Source organism: Pediculus humanus, genomic scaffold (assembly GCF_000006295.1).
Source record: "Pediculus humanus corporis 1103172108209 genomic scaffold, whole genome shotgun sequence".
Lineage (NCBI taxonomy): Eukaryota > Metazoa > Arthropoda > Insecta > Psocodea > Pediculidae > Pediculus > Pediculus humanus.
This window is the reverse complement of record NW_002987779.1, coordinates 156,253-177,689: the sequence shown is the minus strand read 5'-3', so window position 1 is coordinate 177,689 and position 21,437 is coordinate 156,253.

The window sequence follows — 21,437 nt, the reverse complement described above, 5'->3', positions numbered from 1 at the left end:
TATCAACAACAACAACAAAAAAAACAGCTTCGTTTGCTTATATAAAAATCAATTTAGAGGGGGTAAAATCGAATTTAAGAGTTTATTGGGGTTGATATTTTGTTACACGAGTTAAACCCCCTTATAAATAGTCGTTAATCAAATCCCATTTTTAAGGGTTGATTTTTCTTTTTTTTTTTTTGTCTCAAAAATTGTCGATTTTTCCTACGTTTATTATTTTGATTTTTTTTTTTTTTCATAAAGTTAATCATTTTAATAAATAAATATAATTTTTACGATTTAATTTTTTCAGTTAGCTTCCTTACCCCCCTCTCCCCCGTTTCATCCCCCAATATTTAATAAAGTCCCCTCGAAAAAAAAATTAAATTAAAATTCTCCTTATATTCCCTTCCTCGCGTGGAGAGTAACAAAAAAAAGTGGTAGAGCTGAAATATTTTAAAATTCGAATGTTCTGGAAGAAGAAAAATTCAAATGAAATTATGACGTAATGATGATGATAATAATGATGATAAATACGCGGGGAGGCGTTAAAACGAAAAAAAAAAAATTTTTTTATCAGGTGTTAAAAAACCAGCGCATTCTATCGAGTAAAATTTTTATTTCGTGTCTCCAGGCCAACCGGAATCCTTCGGGAAAATTCTTCTTTTTTTTTCTCTCCCTCTCTCTCTCTCTTCCCTCTCCTCTCTCTCCCTCCCCATCTTTTTTTTTTGTAACATTATCCCATTAACCCTGGAAGCCCTGCCTACAGCTAACAGCCCATTTAATCCATTAGAAATTTCTCATTCCATGACAAAAAAAAAAAAAAAAACATGGATTTTTGTTCTTCTCTCCTCTTCCTCCTCCTCTTCCTCCTCTGTAGTGCAATCAATGAATTTTTCATCTTTGATTTTTCTTACTAAAAAAAAAAAAAAAACTTGTTAAAATGTCGGAAAAATAGTAATAATGATAATAATAACAAAAAAGAATAAGAAACAGACGTGCGTTGTTGTACTCACGTTCGAAATTATGGATTTTTTTTTTTTTGGAATCAAAAAACAATTTTTAAAAAATTGAAATCCTTTAATGACGTTATTAACTTTTTAACGGAAACAAATAAAACGAAGAGAGAGAGAGAGAGAGAGAGAGAGAGAGAGAGGAGAGAGAGAGGGGGAGAGATAGAAAATAAATAAATAAATCTTATTAGGAGTATATATATATATATTGAGGTTACGTTTTGTGCTTTCTCCCCAATTTGATCTTTTCCTTCCTCCTCCCCTTCCCTCTCTCTCTCTCCCGTCAAGACAATTTTTTTTTCTTCTTCTCCTTTTCTTGTTTTCTGATAATAAAACCGTCAGGCTCAAATTTACCGTGAGTAAGATTAGCAAAGTCAATTTGGAAAATATATAACGTTTAAAAAGGAAAAAAAAAACAAATTACTTAAGCTAAACATATAATATAAGAGAAAAAAAATAATAATTTTTTTTTTTTTCCTTGTCAAATTCCGGCGGGGGGGAGAGTGCAGGACAGGGGTAAACCCGAAACGAGGGATGAAAAATTTTCGAAAATTTTCCTTTCTTCCCCCCCCCCGTTACCCCCACTCCTTTCACACGCCGATAAAAAAAATGTATATATATATTATTCTTTACTCTTAAAGTTGAATTTTTAGCACTCGAACGATTTTTTGAATAATTGTTTTCGATCTTACCAAATTTTTTATCATCATTATTATTATTCTGCTTTCTCCGAAAGAAAGGGAAATTATTATTATTATTATTATTTTATTAAAAATTTCGATTCGGTTTTAAAATAAAAAATTAATAATCAATAATATTTTTTGAAAACGAAAGTTTCGTATGGCACAACCCTACGATTTAACGACGACGACGACGATGATGATGATGATATAAAAAAAAAACCCGTTCAGAAATCCTTTTTTTTCCCACCATCGCCACCCTCTCCTCCTTCTACTCCTCCTGAAAATAATTTACATAAAAAAAACGATTTTCGTTCAGAACGTGAAAACTAATATAGAGTAATTATCATAGAAATGGGTTCGTTTAGGATAATGCCCGTTTGAAAAAGTTGAAAAATAAATTTTTAAAATTGTTTTAATGGATTTTCCAAAACGACTTTTTATTACCGTAATTTTTTTTCTCCCTCTCTCTCCCTCCCTCTCTCTTCCCTCCGTCTCTCTCTCTGTCTTTTTCTGAAAAAAAAAAAAAAAAAATTTACCTTAACGTTCTCAAACACACACACACACAGAAAAAAAAAATTATTTATTACCTTTTGTGAAAAAAAAACGATTAGTTATTAAAAAATATCATAGAGTGCGACACATGAGGTTTTAAATTTTAGTTTTCTTCTGCTTTTCTTCTGCAAAAAAAATCTATATATATAAATATCAATTTATATATTTATTATTCAAAACAGGTAACATTTGACATTTATTCAATATATAAGGCGTGTATATAAAAAAAAAGATTTAAATCCGTATTTTAAATAAATACCCCCCCCCCCAAAAAAAAAGAGAGAGAATAAGAAGAGAAGAAAAAACAACATTATTCGATATTTATATAAATAAATATTTTTTTATTTAAATTCAAACGAAAACAAATTTAATAACATATCATCACATTCGACTTCCGCCATAACAGAAAACAAAAGATGATGGTAAATGTTATTTCCTAAAAACTCTTTTTTTTTTTTCGTCATCCTCCCCTCCCTATCTCCCATCTCCATACCTCCCTACCTACCTATTCCCTCTTGCTACTTTATTTTAAATGTTGTTTTATCAATTTCTTTTTTTTTTAAACAACACCTTTCCCGATTTTTTGTGTAACAAAAACGAACTATGTGAATTTTCTTTTTTTCCCCGTTTAAAAATGGCCGCCGCCGTCGGATTTTTTTTTTATTCAACAAATAATTGATTTAATTAATTTTCTAATAAAAAAAAATTTAATTTCCATTAATAATTTGTTTTAAAATAAAAAAAAAAATTAAAAGAATAATAGAATTAATTATAAGCAAACGCCATATTGTTTTTTGTAGTGTGACGTCGTTGTGACGTAATTGTGACGTAATGTTTATTAATATATAAACAATAACAATTGGTAATCGTTTTGTTTTTGTTTTGTTTTTCGCGCGAGTGGAAATTTTTATTTTTTTTTTCATAGAGTTCACATGTATCATTTTTCCATAGAGTAAAAAAAAATATTGAATAATTTATTTATATATTGAAATATAAAAATGTGATGTAAATATATATACGTATAGGAACGAAAAAGGAAATATCGAAGGATATAAGTTTTTTGAATAATATATATATATATTTTCGTACAAACAGTTTGTGTAGGGATTCACAATGGGCTTACGATTATTGTGTTTTGAGGATTTAATATTTATTATTATTATTATTATTCAAACCATAGAGAAAATAAATAAATAAAAAAAAAAGAAAAACGCCATTTTGATAAAATAATAAACGGATGTAGGAAAATATATTGATGCCATATTATAAAAACGTATGAATATACTAAATAAAAAAAAAGAGGAGGATGCTGTTGTTGTGTTTGTTGTTGTTGTTGGGAGTCTAAAACAAACGAGATTAAGAAAACAAGTTGACAGGTGCTTTAAAAAAAAAATCACTTAAATTGTTTTTTGCCAACCGAAAAGAAAAAGAACGACACTTAAAAGTATCTACTTTAAAATGTTTACTTAGTTAAAGATTTAAATAAATAAATAAAGGAAGCCATTTTTATTAAATATAAAACATAATGATGATGTTTTAAAACAACCCTTTTACATCGAGTTGTTGTTGTTGTGGTTGTTTTTTCAAAATAAAACAAACGTGTTAATTTTTCTAGGGGTTGTTTTTTTTACGTGTGTGAATGGATTATTACAAATAAAAAAAATTTTAATTTCAAATCGGCCATTTTGAAAATTTTCCAGAGTATTTTGCAACAACAACAACAGCAACAGCAGCACGCAAAAAAAAACAATCACACATCGAAGGGAAAGAAATAAAAATAAAAAAAAAAAAAAGGTGGAAAAAGATTTTAATGTTGTAAAATAAAATAAAATAAAAAAGAAAAGTAAATAAAAAAAGGTAATTTTTTTTTTATTCCGACGACTACACCCCCCCCCGCTACTCCCATCTCCCCATTTTTTATTCTCACCCATTTTCCTACCTCCCCAATTGTTACTTTTACCATGCTCATTCTGTTGTTGTCTGCTCCCTTTTTCTCTCTCTCTCTCTCTTTCCCCTTACGTTTCGCCATTTTACGTTTTTCATTTTTTTTTCTCCCCCTTCCCTTCCCTTCCCCTATTCCCTCTCCCTCCTTTCCCCCATTCCCCCCGTTTTTTTTTTCCAAAGCAATATTATTACACCTTCTTTATATATATAATGTTTCATTTTTCATTTTTAATTCAGCAATAAAAACCTGAATTTTTTATAATTCAGGAGCAATGAATAACATGGGGGCATGGGTAGAGGGGGGGGGGGTTAAAAAATTTAAAATTCAATAAAAAAAAATATCTAATAATGGCGTTCCAGATTTTTTTTTTAATATCTTTAGTTCGTAACAAATGGCATTTCTCTCTCTCTCTCTCTCTCTTTTTGCTGTGACGTTTTTTTTCCACGCACACACACTCTCTCTCTCTCTCTCTCTCTCTCTCTCTCTCTTTGCATTTTCTTTTTTTCACATTTTTACGTTTTTTTTTTCTTCTCGAAAAAATAATAATAATAAAATGATTTTTATTCCCTCAAGTTGTTTTGCGGTGTTTTATGCATTTGAATTTAAAATTTTCAACTTTTCTTTCTCTCTCACACACTCTCTCTCTCTCTCTTTCTTTTTTTTTAATTTTGCAACATTTTTGCAACTTTGTTTCTTTTTCGAAAAACGTTTTTCGCTCTTTTTTTTCCATAAGAAAAAATTTTTTTTTTTTTTTTGTAAAAACATCCGCGTAATTTTCAGGTACATGCCTAAAATAATATTTATCAACTTAAAATTTTCAATAGGTTTTTACTATTGAGTTGTTTGTTTGTTTGTTTGTTTGTTTTGTCGAGTGTTTGTTTGATTTTTTTTTAGCGGTGTTTCCACCATAAGTTTGATTATTTCTTATACTTTTACCGATTTAAGTAAATAAAATCAATTTCCCCCCCCCCCCCCCATTTTCTCTCTCTCTCTCTCACTCTTTCGTTTCCTTCTTTACCCTTCTTTCTTTTTAAGAGTTAATTTTTTTTAAGGGTAACGTACAAATAAATAATAATAATAAACTAAAAACATTTTCTTTTGTTTGCTCGTTTAATTTTTTTTTTTTGTTACCTTCCTTTTCTCTCTCTTTCTCTCTCACTCTAATTTTTTAATACTACCAACCTTTTCGTCTCCGAGTTAATAAAAAAAAAAGTGTGCGAGGTTATTTGTGTTTCTTTTTACAATTCAGACAACTACCTGACGAAAAAAAAAAAAAGTCGGAAACTTTAAATAAAAAAGGGGGGACTCGTAATTGACTGTTGGCAATTTAACTTGAAAAATACGAATTTTTTTTTTTTTTTTTAAATGGCAAACAATACGAAAAAAAACGATTTATTATTATTATTATTATTACTTTAAAAAATGATTTTTTTCCCGAACGAACAAACGAACGGATCGTTTAAAAATAAAATCACATTTAAAAAAAAAACCAAATAATTTTTTTTTTGAATAATAAAAATAATTTGTAAATTCATACGAATGCGACGTTACGTTACTTATTATCATTATTATCATTATTATTATTATTATTATTATTTCGCATTTAATAAACGGGTCAAAATATGTATACATAAATAAATAAATTTTTTTTGAGTCGTTCGTCGGTTCGCATTTGAGTTTTTAACTGGCGCCATATTTTGTTTAAAGAATCAATAAGGACGAGAATTCAGGGTTGTCCAAAAAAAAAAATACAAAACCTTACGGGATATAAATTTTAGGCATTTTATAGCGAACGCCATAGAGTGTATAAACCGAAAGGGGGTAGGGAAAAAACATTTTTCTAATCGTATGAATTTATCGTAATTATAATAATTTTAATAAGTGATTTTTTTTTTATTGGTACGTACTTACCGATTGATGATAATGATGATGACGATGACGATGATGATGATAGTGATGATGATGATGACGATGATGATAATGATGATGATGATGATATCGGCGCCGTTTTAATAATATAAAAACTCATAAGAGTCGGTAAATATAATATTTTTAAAAATTTTGAAAACCCTCTCTCTCTCTCTCTTTCTCGACATTTTTTTTATTTTTCGGTTGTTAATTTGTTTAGGATTGCTAAATTGATATTTATATTTTTAAATTAGGTTCACCCAAAGTTAAAAAAAAAAAAATTTTTTTCTAAATATTATTTATACTAATTATTACTGCATCCGGTTTAAAAAGGAGTTTTTTTTTTTTTTTTAATGGTTGTTAATTTGTTTTTTGAAAAAAAAAAATAAATAATAATAATGTAAATTCGTATATGTATATACATTTATTTAAAATTTGTTATTCAATTGGAACCTACCTACGAACCTTTTTTTTTTTTTGTTTGTTTCCTACCACGTTTACCTGTATACAAAAGGGTTTACCGAGTCAAAAGTTTCTTTTTTTTTGAAAAGTAAATAAATACAATTTTTAAGTATATATATATTGTTATTTAATTTTAGACTTTTTCATACTGTCCGATAGGGGTAAATCTTGGGGGGCCTTGGGGGGGGAAGCCCGAGGTAGCCGGGTCGAGTTCGAAAAGGGGAAAAATCGGCCCGAAAGTCATCGAGTTGAGAGTCCTGAGAGATGAGAGTGGGAGTTTAATTTCATTTCGTCCAAACAAAAACAAACCTGGGTCTAAATAGGGTAATAAGTGACCTAGAACCCTTTCCAGGCATTGGGAATACGCCGACCCTTTTTCCGTGGGGGTGAGTCTGGGTACTTGATCCAAACAGGGAAAATGCGGAGGACGGCAAATGAACGAACAACGGGATTTAGGTCCCGGACATTTCTTTTCCTCTGGAAATTCGAGAAAGGAAGAGGCAGGAACGATGGTCACAGCTCGAAACTGTCTCCCCAAGGATAAAAAAGAGAAAAATTCGGATGGAATACCTACCATCGCAAGTGTGTGGTCCTGATAGTTCTGGCTCAGGAGAAGATTGAGACTGAAATCCAGGTTTAAACTCCTGCGAGGCTTTCCCTCCGGGAAAGAACAAACACATCCAGGAATTTTAGTTGAGTAGTGGCTTTTGCTAAGTCCCCCACTCTCCCTTCTCCCGGGCGGGGAGGGGGAAGTTTAGTTCGAAATGCTGCATTTCTCCTGGATTAACAAAAAAAAAGAAAGAAAATTAACGTCATTAAAATCTTTTCTATAATAAATAATTTTTATGTTTATTTACTCTATGACATTTTTTTTTTTCATTCAAAAATTTAAAAAAAATTTTTTTTTTTTTACGGTTTCAAAACAAAAAAATAAAGAAAATTTTATAATAATATAATTTTATTTTTCTAGTACCTTTTTTCCTCTCTCTCTTTTATTATTTGAAAAAGAGAAGGAAAACCACGTTGAAAGATTAAAATTAGTTTTTTTTATACATATAAAAAAAAGTCAATTTTCACTTTAGAAAAAAAAAAAAAAAAACGAAAGATATCATCATCATCATCATCATCACCACTCCGACTCTCATTTTAAACTCATTTCTTATGCATAAAATTCCCATTAGGTTTTTTTTTTTCTCTCTCTCTCTCTCTTTTCTTTTTTCTTCTTCCACGTTTTTCTCCTTTTTTTCCTTCCATTCTTTTCATTTTTCTTTTGTGTTACTTTTTATATTCATGGCATTTTCCTTTATTTTTTATTGTTATTGGATATATTTTGATGTAATCGACTAAATTGAATTTACAAAAAAAAAAAAATTACATTTTTTATATACGGAAAAGAAAAAGTAGTCACGTGACTACCCCTTAAATTATTTTATTAAAACTAATAAAAATAAAATCGATATTATTACGTAATTTTTTAAAATATTTAAATAATAATAATTATTATAATAAAACTCTTTAAAAAGTTTTACCTTTTGCAAAGTATCGTGGAATAAGATTTATTATATTATAAATAAGATAATAAATAAATAAATGTATATAAATAAAAATCAAAAGTTTTATTAGAAAAAATAATCGTGTCAATAGAATCAAAAGTCAATTAAAAAAGTTTTTATTTAAAAAAGAAAAATTTCAATTCGATTAAAATTGTTATTTTCTGACATTTTCAGATCGATAGTTGTTAGCTTGCTTAAAGATTAATAGCTTTTTTTTTTATTCATTTCGAAAAAAAAAAAAAAATTATATTAAAAAAAAATCTTTTCATCCCCTTTCACCATCCATTACCCTCCCCCTCCCTCTCTCCCACCTTTTCTCGCCATTTTATTCCCCCTTTATTTTCCAGCATTTTTCCAGTGGGTAGAAAAAGAGAGAAAGAGAGAAAGAAATTTTTTTTTTTGTTCATTTTATTCCAATTTTCAACACCTTTTTAAATTTTATTATTATTATTATTATTATTTTATTTCAGGGAGGAAAAGATTTACTGAATGGTAAACGGTATGAAAATGTTTAAGGATGGGCGTGGTAGGGGGAGGGGGCTGGAAACTTTTTCTCTAGGCGACGAAAATTTTATTTTACAATTTTTTTTTAAACAATCTTAAAATGTATAAATTTCCATAGGTTTGCGTATTGATCTGTTACTTTTTTTTTTCTTTGTTCCGCTCTTGCACTTCCCCCCCTCTCTCTCTTTCTCTCTCTCTCACTCTTTCTGACTCTTTTTTTTTTTTATTATATTCACTTTTTCAATCTCAATTACGTAGAATTGTGAAAGGAAGGAAAGAAAGAGAAAGAAAAAAAGAGGGAAGGAAAGAGAGAGAGGGAGGGAGGAAGAGAGAGAGGGAGGGAGGAAGAGAGAGAGTAAGAGCGTAAGAGAGAGAGAGAGAGAGAGAGAGAGAGAGAGAGAAATCATGGAGAGGCGTGTTATCACGCGTGTGACAATATAACAAAAAAAATCTGTCGGTAAAATGATTATTCTAAAAAGGAAATAAATTTATACGATTTCGCATGATTAACGTTCCCTTATTGCACTCACCGCGTGCTAAAAAAATTTTCTCCAGGTCGTTTATTGGAATATTAATTCAGGTTTGATAACTTTTGTTTTTTTTCTTTTTTTTTTTTTTTTAAGTTTTTCCACGTCGTTTTTCACTTTCATTCAAATCCTTATTTTCTATCCTTTTTAATTTCCCGCCAAAATTCAAAAGTTTTCAAATAATAATAATAATGATTATAATTTATTTTCTTTTATTAAAAAAAAATTTTTTTTTTTTCGTAATTTTTTCTCCGGGAAAATTTTTTAAAATAAGTGAAAAAAAATTCAAATTGGACGATGAGAGTTTTTCGCGGGATTTACTTTTAAAAAAAAAAAAAAAATGGGTAATAATCTTTGAAGTGGGGGGAGGAAAGGAAGGGGAGAAAAAAATGGCGTGATGGGGGGAGGCGTCCCATAATGTGAAAAAAAGGGGGGATAAGAAAAAATAATTTTAATTTTTTTCAAAAAGTAATAATAGCGATAATAATATTTACGTAAAGCCATCAAACTCCCCCCTCCCTGCCCCCTGCAAAAAAAAAAATTGTTAATAATCTCACGATGAAAAATTCGATGATAATAATAATAATGATGATGGTTATGATGAAGATGGAGAAAAAAAACGAGCCGAGTTTAAAAAATTATGGAAAAAAACGTTACGAGTTAGAAAGAGAGAGGGAGATAGAAAGAGAAACGTGGCAAAAGAAAAAAGTGTGAATTAACCCAAAGTATTAATAATAATAATAATAATAATAATTTAAATAAATAAATAAATACCTGAAATAATAATTAATTGACGGTGAATGAAAAAAAAAAATTTAAATTAAAAATTATTCAATTGTATTTAAATAACAATATATATATACGAATCGTAATAATAATAATAATACTTTTTTCCCTTTCCTTTTATTTATTATTAATTAATTTCCATTGAAAAAAAAAAAAAAAATTTTTTTTTTGTATCCTCCAGCGATACAATTGAAACGGTTAATACAGCTAATTACATTTAATGGCTTTCAAATTTAATTTACGACGAGTAAAAAAAAAAAAAAAAAAAAAAAAAAATCTCCATTTATAATGATTTTAAAACCATTGAACGTGGCAGGATCGGTTTCGGCGGCGGCGGTGGCGATGGCGATAGCGGCGTCGTCGTCGGCAGGTATATCTCCAAATAAAATTTAAGGTTTATTATATTAAAAAAAAAAAAAATTCATTTTTTTAAATAAGGTTCGACACTTATTATTATTATTCCTCGGGTTAAAAGTTCGATTTTGACAGCGAAAAAAAAAAAACTTTTCTTTTATTCGAATTAAACGATTCGAGTGTTATGATCGATGACGTCATAAAATAAATTTTTTTGTTGCGGGGAGGAGGGGGTCATTTAATTGCATATAAAGTAAAATTTAATATGAAGTCATTAGGAAAACGTTTAAGATTTAAAAGCATCCGGAAAATGTTATTAAATAAATATATATATTAGAAAAAAGAAAACGGGATGTGGTAAGAAGAAAGGAAGGGGGAGTGTGGGAAAGTGGAGGGGGTAAGTTATCACCACCACCACCATCGCCACCACATTATTAACATCATCAATCATGTTTTTACGTCGTTTCTATTACGTCCGAAAAAAAAAAAACTAACAAACCGATTTTCAATCATTTCACACTTGGGCTCTTTAAATTTTATTATCATCATTATCATCATTATCATCATCATTATTATTATTTATGTTATGTACATGAATAAATAAATAAAGTAATAAATAATTTAATGCGCATCGTAGTAAAAAAAAAAAATTCGTAATAAATAAAAAATAAAAATAAAAAAATTATGCGTGCGTTTTTTCCTATCTTTTTTTTTTCGGTTGTTGTTGTTGTCGTTGTATTTAAGGTACGAGATTCACGCCTCCCACGTGGTCTCTCCCTCTTCGTAAAAAAAAATTCGAGTATTAAAATTTGAATCGGTTCATAGATCAACAAAGTATAATAATTACCCGATACATGTTGTCAGATTTATGTTTCAACTGTTAATAAAAAAAAAAAAAAAAAAACTTGGAGGGCCCCCCGTTGGGCCCTCCAGGTTTTTTTTCCTTTATCGTAAACCTACCTACCTACCTAATCTAATCTTTTAAAAACATTCATTACTTTGATATCGTCGGTATCGGTAAATATATATAAACAATAATTAGTATTAATCGTCACCGGTATGAAACATAACATGATAGATTCGCTCCTGATTTTAATAATGATGATAATTACGAGATTAAATTTCGATACATGAATTTTCTTCTTTTTTCGACCACGTGACACTCCCCGATACTCATTCATTCATTCATTCATTAATTAAAAAAATACGAGTTTGATCGACTCGTTGATTTTTAAAATTAAATTAAAATTTCCGCCAAAAATTCGAAGAGGTCGGGGGAGGGTGAAGGTAGGGGAGGAGAAAAAGGGGGAGGAAAGTAGAGTGAAAAAAAAAAGAAGGAAAAATTCGTCGTGGTTTTAGAATATAAATAAATACGTATGTTTTTTTAACTTATGACTTTATTTATTTAACGAACGCACGTAAGGGATTTTTGTTATTATTATTATTATTATTATTATTATTATCGTTATTATTATTATTATAATAACCCCCGGATATATTTATTTAATACCCCTTTTAGATCGCTTAAGAACCGACGTCTGAGTGTGTGTGCAGGGGATTATTATATCGGGGATCAAAATTCGTTTTGTATATGAAAAAATAAAAAAAATATATATACATGTATATGATTGATGAGCAAATGAGATTTTTTAATGTAGCGTATAAGTAATAATGAAACGAACCCCCGCCCCGCCTCCCCTTCACCCCCGCCTCCCCTCCCCCCGCGAGGGATATTTAATCCCTTGTTTACATTTCTCACAATTTTTTTATTTATTTATTTATTTATTTATTATTTTATAACCGTCGTCGTTCGTTCGTCATATTAAAACCGATTTTTTTTGTTAAATTAAAAATCCCTTAATTGTTTTTTTTTATTTTTTTGAAAGAATCCCCCATAAAAAAATCAACTGCCTCCCCACGAAAATAAAATAAAATAAATTTATTAATATTTAATATCTTTGTTTAAAAAAAAAAAAAAAAGAATTTTTTTAATTGCGACGAATAAAAAAAAAAACATAAATAATTTAATTTTGTTGTCGTTGTCGTTGCAGTCGTTTGTTGTTTGTTGTTGTTGTTTCCTGATTGAAATAATATTTATGTTAATATATATCTATTCAATTCTTTAAATTATACTATTAAATAAAATTTACTGCTGTTGTTATCATATATATATATTTCATTTTTTTTTTTTTAAAGGGAAAAACCTGATTTCGTTCGATTTAATTTTTTTTTTTTCGTCGATGGGGGATGGGGTGGAAGAAGTGAAGGGAGGGGGTGAAGGGAGGAAGAAAGGAAGGGAGGGGGCCGATTGTTCTTTTTTTTTTTTGTTTTCTTTCTCTTAACTATAAACAAATAAATTGCCATGCTGGTTTTTTTTTGTTTTTCGTTACTCAGGGTAGGTATCAACAACAATTTAAAAATGTACCTGAATTATAAAAATCAATCAACTTATGTTTAATCGGTAGGTGGTCAATTTAGACAAAAAGTGGTAGGTATCTAGGTGGGTAGGTATGTACCTTTTACCAAAAGATCCTTTCACATTTTTGTTTTAAACTTCGCCATAATTTTTTGTCATTTTCAATCTTAAAAAAAAAAAATTATTTCGACTCGATTGTGTGCGTGTGCGTGAGTGCGCGTGAGTTTATATATATATATTAACGCCTACATTTTTTCTAAATAAAAAAATTCCAAAGTTAAACGTTTTCCCCCCAGTCCTTCCTTCCTTCCTCCCCACCTTTCCTTTCAATCTTTTTTTTTTAACAAATCAATCAAATATTTTTAATTACTTTTAACCATCATCAATACGCCTTATTATTATTATTATTAAAAATAATACGATGAGTTTGTTGTTGTTGTTGTTGTTGAATGGATAGAAAAATTACGTATCGATATTTAAAGATCGAAAGTAATAAATAAAATTAATTGATGTTACGATGGGAAAAAAAAAAAATTCCAGTCTAGACTCACTCGGTAAATTACAATTAATTTTTTACGTTAAACACTTTATTATTATTATTATTATTATTATTATTATTATTATTATTATTATTATTATTATTATTATTATTATTATTATTATTATTATTATTATTATTATTATTATTATTACCTATAATAACTACACGAACTCCATATATACTTTAAAAAAACCGTTGAAATATTTAAGATGCATTCGCACACGCACTCACTCACGCACATTTTAAAATCTCTAATATAATCTATTTATAAGAGAAAAAAACGCAAACGCACGCACGCACGCATATTCTCTCGCACTTTACATTATTATCAGTAATGCCCCCAAAGCTCACGACCTTAATCAAAATTTATTAACGTGGGGAGATAGAGAGAGAGAGAGAGAGAGAAAGAGAGTAAAAATTTTTTCTTTCTCCTCTTTTCCTTTAGGTTATTGCAAATTATTTATTTATTTATTTTTTTAAATGGCGAACAAAACACGAAAGAAAGATTGGTTAAGCCATATTGATGATGATGATGATGAAAAACGAGAACAAAAAAAAAACATAAATAAATAAAAAAAAGGGACATAAGAAAAACACGAAAGTTTTTAATCGTGATAAGTTTTTCTTTGAGGCGATCATAAACGAGGCAATTCTTAATTGCCTAATGTTATTATTACGGTCGTAAAAAAATTATGTCTTCATTAATGTCGGTAAAATTTAAGGAGATGATGAGAATGAGAATGAGAATGATGATGATGATGATTATAGACTTAAATGGTTTTCGTTTAATAATTATTATAAAAAAAAAAGGTTAAATCTCGGAGGCTTTGCCACGGGTCGGGTTTTTTTTTTTTTGCAATTTTTATTATAATAATAACAACTTGAAATCAATCCATTTAACGGTCTTCTTCTTCTTCGTTTTTTTTTTTTTTTATTATTATTATCGGTTGTTTGGTTGTTGTTCGCTTGTTATTATTGTTGTTCATCGCTTTTAAATAAATTAAAATCACGGAAAAAAATTATTATTATTATTATTATTATTATCAAACCGATTATTTAAAAAAAAAAAAAAAGTTATTAAGAGAAACGAGAAAAGAAAAAAAAACGCCTTTTGTTCTAAATGAAAATTTTCATCGTTATGATGATGATGATCGTGTGGGAGTGAAGAGGGGGAGAGGGAGGGAGGGTGGAAGAAGGGGAAAGGGGGAGGAAGAAACGATACCGATAAATGTGGGCGAATAATGATGATGATAATAATAATATAGGAGGAGAGAAAATAATAATCAAGGGAGGGTTTTAATAATTTCTTCCCTCCCAACAAAAAAAAAAAGGTTTTATTTAACTAAAAACTAAAAATTATTATTATTATCATCATCATCATTATAATTAAACGGAAGTCGAAAACCCGTTTGTTTTTTTTCATCCCCCTTCTTTTTGTTACCCCTCTGGTAAAAATAAAAAGTTTTGTTTTACTACAACCACGACAGAAGTCTCACTCATTTAAAAAAAAAAAGAATTTTTCTTATTAATTATTATTATTATTATTAATCATTATTATTATTATTATTATTTTATTTTTGAATTATAGTAATTATGAAGGTAAAAAAAAAAACTCGAGTTTACCTGTTTGAAACAAAAAAAAAAAAAAATTCTAGAAATCAGGTATCTTATTCGGGCGGAGTAAATCACAACCCTAATACATCATTTACGTTACCCCCTCCCCTTTCCTCTCCTTCCCTCTTTCCTTCCCTCCCCGAAAAAAACAAAAAATTCTTTGGGGTCCAATTAATCACAAAACGTTTTTTCTTCTTGTCATACGCGTATCCCCATTGTTCTACAATTCAATTTGTGTGTGTTTGTGTATTTTTTATCCGCGTCTTATTCACAGCGGGATCGTATTAAAAAAAACCTTTATCCGCTCCTGTATCCACCTACCTACTCGGTACCTACCATCTATAATTAATTTAAAAAGAAAAAAAAAAAAATTTGTTTTGTTTTTCTCTGAAAATCCGCATCGTTTTTTCCCTTATACGCGTTTCGACAAGAGAGAGAAAGAGAAAGAATGATAGATAGATAGAGAGAGAGAGAGAGAGAGAGATATTTGATAGACGTATCTGTTATCAAATTACTTATCAATGGATGTGTCGCATTAGTCGGTGTTAATGTTAAATGAGAAAATGAACCGTGAAAATTAAAATATGTTTTCTTTTTTATGTTAAGTTTTTTTTTTTTAAAAATTTAGGGTTCGGACAACAAAAGATCTTCTCGTCCTCATGTGATGCGTGTGTGTGTGTGCGTGCGCGTACGTTAAATAATAGGGATAAAAAGAGAGAGAGAAAAAATCACGTGTTTGGGTGTGTTTTTGTTAATTTTTCTATGAAATTAAATTTTTACTAGAAATTTAGAACCGTTTCGATTATTCGCTAAAAAAAAAAAAAAAAAATTATCAAAGTTACAACAAACGCGATACAAACAAACAAACGAAAATAATAATAATAATAATAAAATCAAATCAAAATCCCATAAAAAAATGTTTTTTTTTTTTTTTATTCTCGTTCCTTTCGTATTAATTTCATTTTTTTTTCTCGTTGTGTCTCTGTCGCGGTAAAAAGGGAATAATAATGAGAGAGAGAGGGGGGGGGGAGGAGACAGTTGAAAAAAAAATCGCGATCGGAGAGACAGGAAATGAAAAAAAATCATAAATAAATACCAACGCAACAAAAAAAAAAAAATTTTTTTAAATAAAAAAAAGAAAAAAAAAAACAATGTCAATTTCCTGGAAAAACGATTGGGTGCGTGAGTGCGCGTACGAATAGAAAAAAAAAAATCGTCTCCGGTATAAGGGCCCTACGGAAATTTCCAGATAAGTTTTCCGTGATAAATTTTTTTTTTTTTAAACGCAAATAATAATAATAATAATAAACGCTTTTATAAAAAATACGAGAGGATAGCAAAAAAGAAATAAAAAATCTTCTCCAGTTTTTTTCCCGCGTTTTTTTTTAATGATAATAATAATAATAATAATAATTTTAAATGATAAAAATTAAATCACACCGAGGGATAATGGATGAAAATTGTCACATCAGCTGGAGAAATTTTTTTTTTTCATACACCAATCAAAACCTGATAATAGAAAAGAAAAAGAAAAAATTATCCCTTTTCCATAATGATAACGTTTCGAACCGGAAATAGTAAAAGGTGAGAGAGAGAGAGGGGGGAGGTGGAGATGAAGGAGGGAGAGAGATGGAGAAAAAAAAAGTAAACAAATCCGGTAATTTTATTTTTTTATATAACCTAATAATTCTTTCATTATAAAATTAAGACGTTTATTTTTTTTTATTTTTAAATTTCATTTAGATAATGATAACCCGTGGAAAAATGAACAAACGGATAATTATCTTCTACTGCCACGCTTTCGTGTTTAAGGAAGGAGGTAGTAATTTTTTCATCACGATGACGTAATACCCGAAAATAAAATAAAAAATTTATAATTAACCCGTTCGCGTTCGTTATTGTTCTTCTCCAGTCATTTTTAACTTTTTTTTTCTCCAGCTATACGCACGCATGTGCGTGTCTCCACACATTCACACGCACGTTGCATAATTTTTTAATAAATTATTAAACGATTAAACCTTTTTTTTTTGTTTTCGTGTCGTTAAAAAAAATAATAATAATAACAATAAAATAAATAACGAAAATAAAAATAAAAATAATAATAATAATACTCGAGTCTGACTGACTGAACTTTTTGTATGTGTGTGACGTGTAACAAGTTCAGACTTTAATCAGACAAATAAACCGTAAAAAACAAGATGATGAAAAAAGTCGTTAAAGATGTAAATAAAAAAGGCAACAAGACGATTTTTTTTTTATAAACTTCTTCATCGTGTCATGTTTAAATTATTTTCATCATCATCATCATCGTCATTATTATTAATTTGTTTTTCGAGTTTTCTTTTTGTTTTTCTGTTCTGGAAAAGGGATGGGAGGAGGAGGAAATGAGAGGGTGTATTTCAAAGGGCACGGGGGGGAGGAATTTTGGAATTAATCTTAGAGTTGACCGGGTAACACTCATCAAAATAAAATAAAAAAAAATGTTTTCGTTTGATAAAAATTTTAAATATTTTTTTTTCTTTACGCCCCCTTTTGTCCATGGCACTCTACCATCCTCCTACTCCTACTCCCCTTCTCCCCCCTCCGAAAATTCAAAAAAAAATCCAAATCCGAAAAGCAATAAGTCAAAAAACTAATAAAAAAAAACATGGAGAAGAAAAATTAGAAAAGGTAAATTAAGTTTTGATTGTTAAAATAAAAAAAAAAAAATTTTTCATCCAGACCTTTTTCCTCCAGTACCTTTAAAAAAAAAAAAACCCTCTTCTGCCACTTTTTTTTTTTTTTGTAAAATTTCGACTAAAAGGCGCCAGAATTTTTTTCATTTCAGATTCGGATTGTCCAACATTCGAAATAAATACATAAAAAAAATTTGCAAATTTAAAAAAAAAAAAAAACAAATAATTTTTTAAATTTCTTTTGCCACGACTTTTTTCCTATCGACGAGTTTTGTTTTGGTTTTTTTTTTTTAAAGTAATAAAAATTATCATCACATCAAAGATCGAATCCCAATATTATTATAAAAAGGTTATTCGAGTTCAAAACCCATTAAATAAATACTTACCGTTATTATTATCATTATTATTATCATTATCATTATTATTATTATTATTATTAATTTGAAGCCGTTAATATGATGAATGTTTTAATTTTATAATTACATTTCATTACAACAAATATACAAAAAAAAAAAAATTTTTTTTTTTTCGTAAAATAAATGATGGGGAAAAATATGGGCGTGAGGGTTTGTTAATATTTCAGGCATTTAAAATTACCGCCACGATAAATTTTTTTTTTTTTTCGTTAAAAATATCCTTCCGTACCTGAATAGAAAACAAAATATGTATCGAAAAAATAATGGTCAATCATAAACGACGACAAACAACAAACGAAAAAAAAAAAAAATTTACGTTAACGTTACGATGACGAGAACGTTTTCATACTTTCGTATTATTTTTTTTTTGCAAAACTTTCGTCGTAGTCGTGTCATTAATATCGTGGCACCAATCCGTAACTTGTAAACTTAGACTCAAAGAAACCGACAAACTAAAAGTTTTTTTTCTTTTCAGGTTCGATTTCAATTTTTACAAGTGTTTATTGTGATTTTTTTCTTTTTTGTACATTAATAATCCTGTTTTCTTCCTTTTCATGACACAAAAAAAAAACTTATTATTGTTTACCGACAAATTTCTTTTTTTTTTTTCGTTTTGTTTTCAAATTCTTTTTTCTAGTTCCACGTCAACACACACATCAACACGAATTTAATACAAATTTTCTTAAACAAAATTTTAAAAAATCGAACGAGCCACACCTTAAACTTCCCATCACCATCATCATCATCATCCTTTATTATTATCATTATTATCATCATTATTATTATTCTGTAGTCATTTTTGTTTTTTATAATAACAACAACAACAACCATTGCAAGCAAACCTGATTATTTTTATTAAAAAAAAAGGCGCGAAAATTTCATCGAAACTATTTCAACGTTTTTTATAACAATAATAATAAAACGATATTTTCATTCATTCATTCATTCAAGGATTGAAGTGACGACGACAACAACAACAACAAAAAAACTCGAATGACGGTGACGACGATGATAATAATAATAATAAAAAAGAATAGGCGACGAAAATATAATATTTTCTCCTAAAAAAAACCTTAACAAAAAAAAAAGTGGGAGAAGAAGAATTTTAACACAAAAAAAAAGAAACGAAATCAACAATTAGAAGTTAATTATGTTTATATCGGCGTTTGTTTGTTTGTTTGTTTGTTAGTCAGGTAAGAGAGAGATAGAAAGAAAATATATATCAAACTCATCAAACCTTTTTATTCACGAATAATTTTTTTTTTTTTTTCTACACATAAATCACGTGAATTGGTTTCTTTTCAAATCATCATCATCATCATAACTATCATCGTCGTCACGATCAAATTTTATTATTATTATAATTCTTCTGCCACTTCACGGATAATAATAATAAAAAAAAAACTTGCAAATGAAAAATTTTTTTTTTAATTTTTTGCGTCGTAATTTTTTTTTTTTTTTAAAGGAAAAACGATCGGTGGAAATTTAGTGTCCGTGTCAGAAGACAACACGAGAGTTAATGTCAAAAAAAAATCAAAAAAGTCAATTCTATTTACACGTCAATTTAAATTATTAAAAAAAAAAAAAAAATCAAATTTGCTTTTGGTTTCGTTTCGTTTATTCGTTTTTCAATTTACTCTTATTTTTATATTATTATTATTATTATTATTATCGTCATCGTAGCAATCATCATCATCATCATTATCATTATCATTATCATCGTAATTTAATTTAAAAAAAAAAAAAAAACAAAAAAAACACGAAACTTTTTTCCTAAATGAATTAAAACAAATAAAATAAAAAAAAAATTTGTTGTCGCCGTTCGTTGTCGTCGCGTTTGCGACAAAAAAATTTTTTTTTTTTTTGTTTTTGTCTTCTGCTTTCCAGTCAACATCCAATAATTTTAAATTCCATCAATAAATTTTATATATACATATAAGTATTTAAAAAAAAAAAAAAAACAAGTTTTTACCTCGTTTCAACAAAAAAAAATAAATAAATAAATAAATGAAAACAAATTAAATTTTATTATTATTAGTATTATTATCATCATCATCATTATCAAAACTTTGTTTTTTTTTTTTATTGTTTATTGTTTTGACAGATTTTTAAACATAAATTTTATTTAATTGTTTAATAATTGAGTATTAAAATTTAAATTTAAAAACAAAAAAAGAAAATTTAATTTTTACATTTTTAATATTAACGTCATGTATTTAAACTTATTACGTCATCGTCATATCAATAATAATAATAATAATAATATAACCGGCTACTACTCGTCGTAATCGTCATAATTTTTTTTTTATTTATTTACTTAAAAAAATCAGACACGTTCCTACTAATTAAAAAAAAAAAAAAAAAAAAAAAAAAAAAACGAAATAAATAAATTTTTATTTAATGGCGATGATGACGTAAGAGTGACGTCCCGCGACAATTTTTTTCCATTGCAAAATTTCATCGAAAAATTTGTTTTTAGTTATTTTTTTTTTTCCGGGGGAGGGGGGGAGTTTAAATAATTTTTTTTTACCGGAATAATATTGATAATAGATCGTAGTACCTTTTTTAGTAAAACCTTTTTCTAATTAGAAAAAAAACAGGTATAAAATTTAAAAACAAATAAAAAAAAAAAAATGTTTTTTTATATATGGTGATCAATTTGTAACTAACAACATTTTTTTTTTTAAATTTTATTTTATTGTCTTATTTTATTTTAATTTAGGGAAAATTCCAGATTTAAAAACATTTTTAAATTCTTTTTTTTTTATATATATATAATGAACGACGATGAACAACAACAACAACAACACGACAACCTTATTAAAAAAAAAAAAAAATTATTCGAACTTCTTTTTTTTCCTCTGTTTGTTTTGTTTGTTTTAAATTTACAAACGAATATCGTGGTGAGAGAGAAAGAGAAAAAGATTGTATCGATGTTTTTTTTTTTTTTAAATGCCGACAAGGGAATGATGATGATGATAATCATTTTATGTATCAAACGTTGTCGGTGAACCTAAAGTTAACGACCATGTTTAACTGGACGACTCGATGAAAGGACCATTAAATTATTTTATGTATATATATTATTTTTAATAAGTTTTGACAATAAATTTAATTAAATCAAAATCAAATAACTTGCGATGACCGACGTCAAACATTTTAATTATCGAAACATGTTATTTATTTTTCCTTTTCTTTTCATTTTAATTACGTCTTATTATTATTAACATCTTTATCTTATTATCATTTTTTTTGTTTTTGAAAAGAAATAAATAAATAAATTTATTAAATTTTCTTACCGTTATTAATATTAAATCAATGAAATCCAAATTTAAAAAAAAAAAAATTTATTAATTAATAATTTGTTTATTTATGTAAAACGCGCTCTGTCATATTATCGTCGAAATAAAATTAAAGAAAAATCAATCGAAGTGTTTTTTTTTATTCACATAGATGTCGCTCTTCAACACATTTCATAACATAAAATTTATATTTAAATTCCCTAGCGG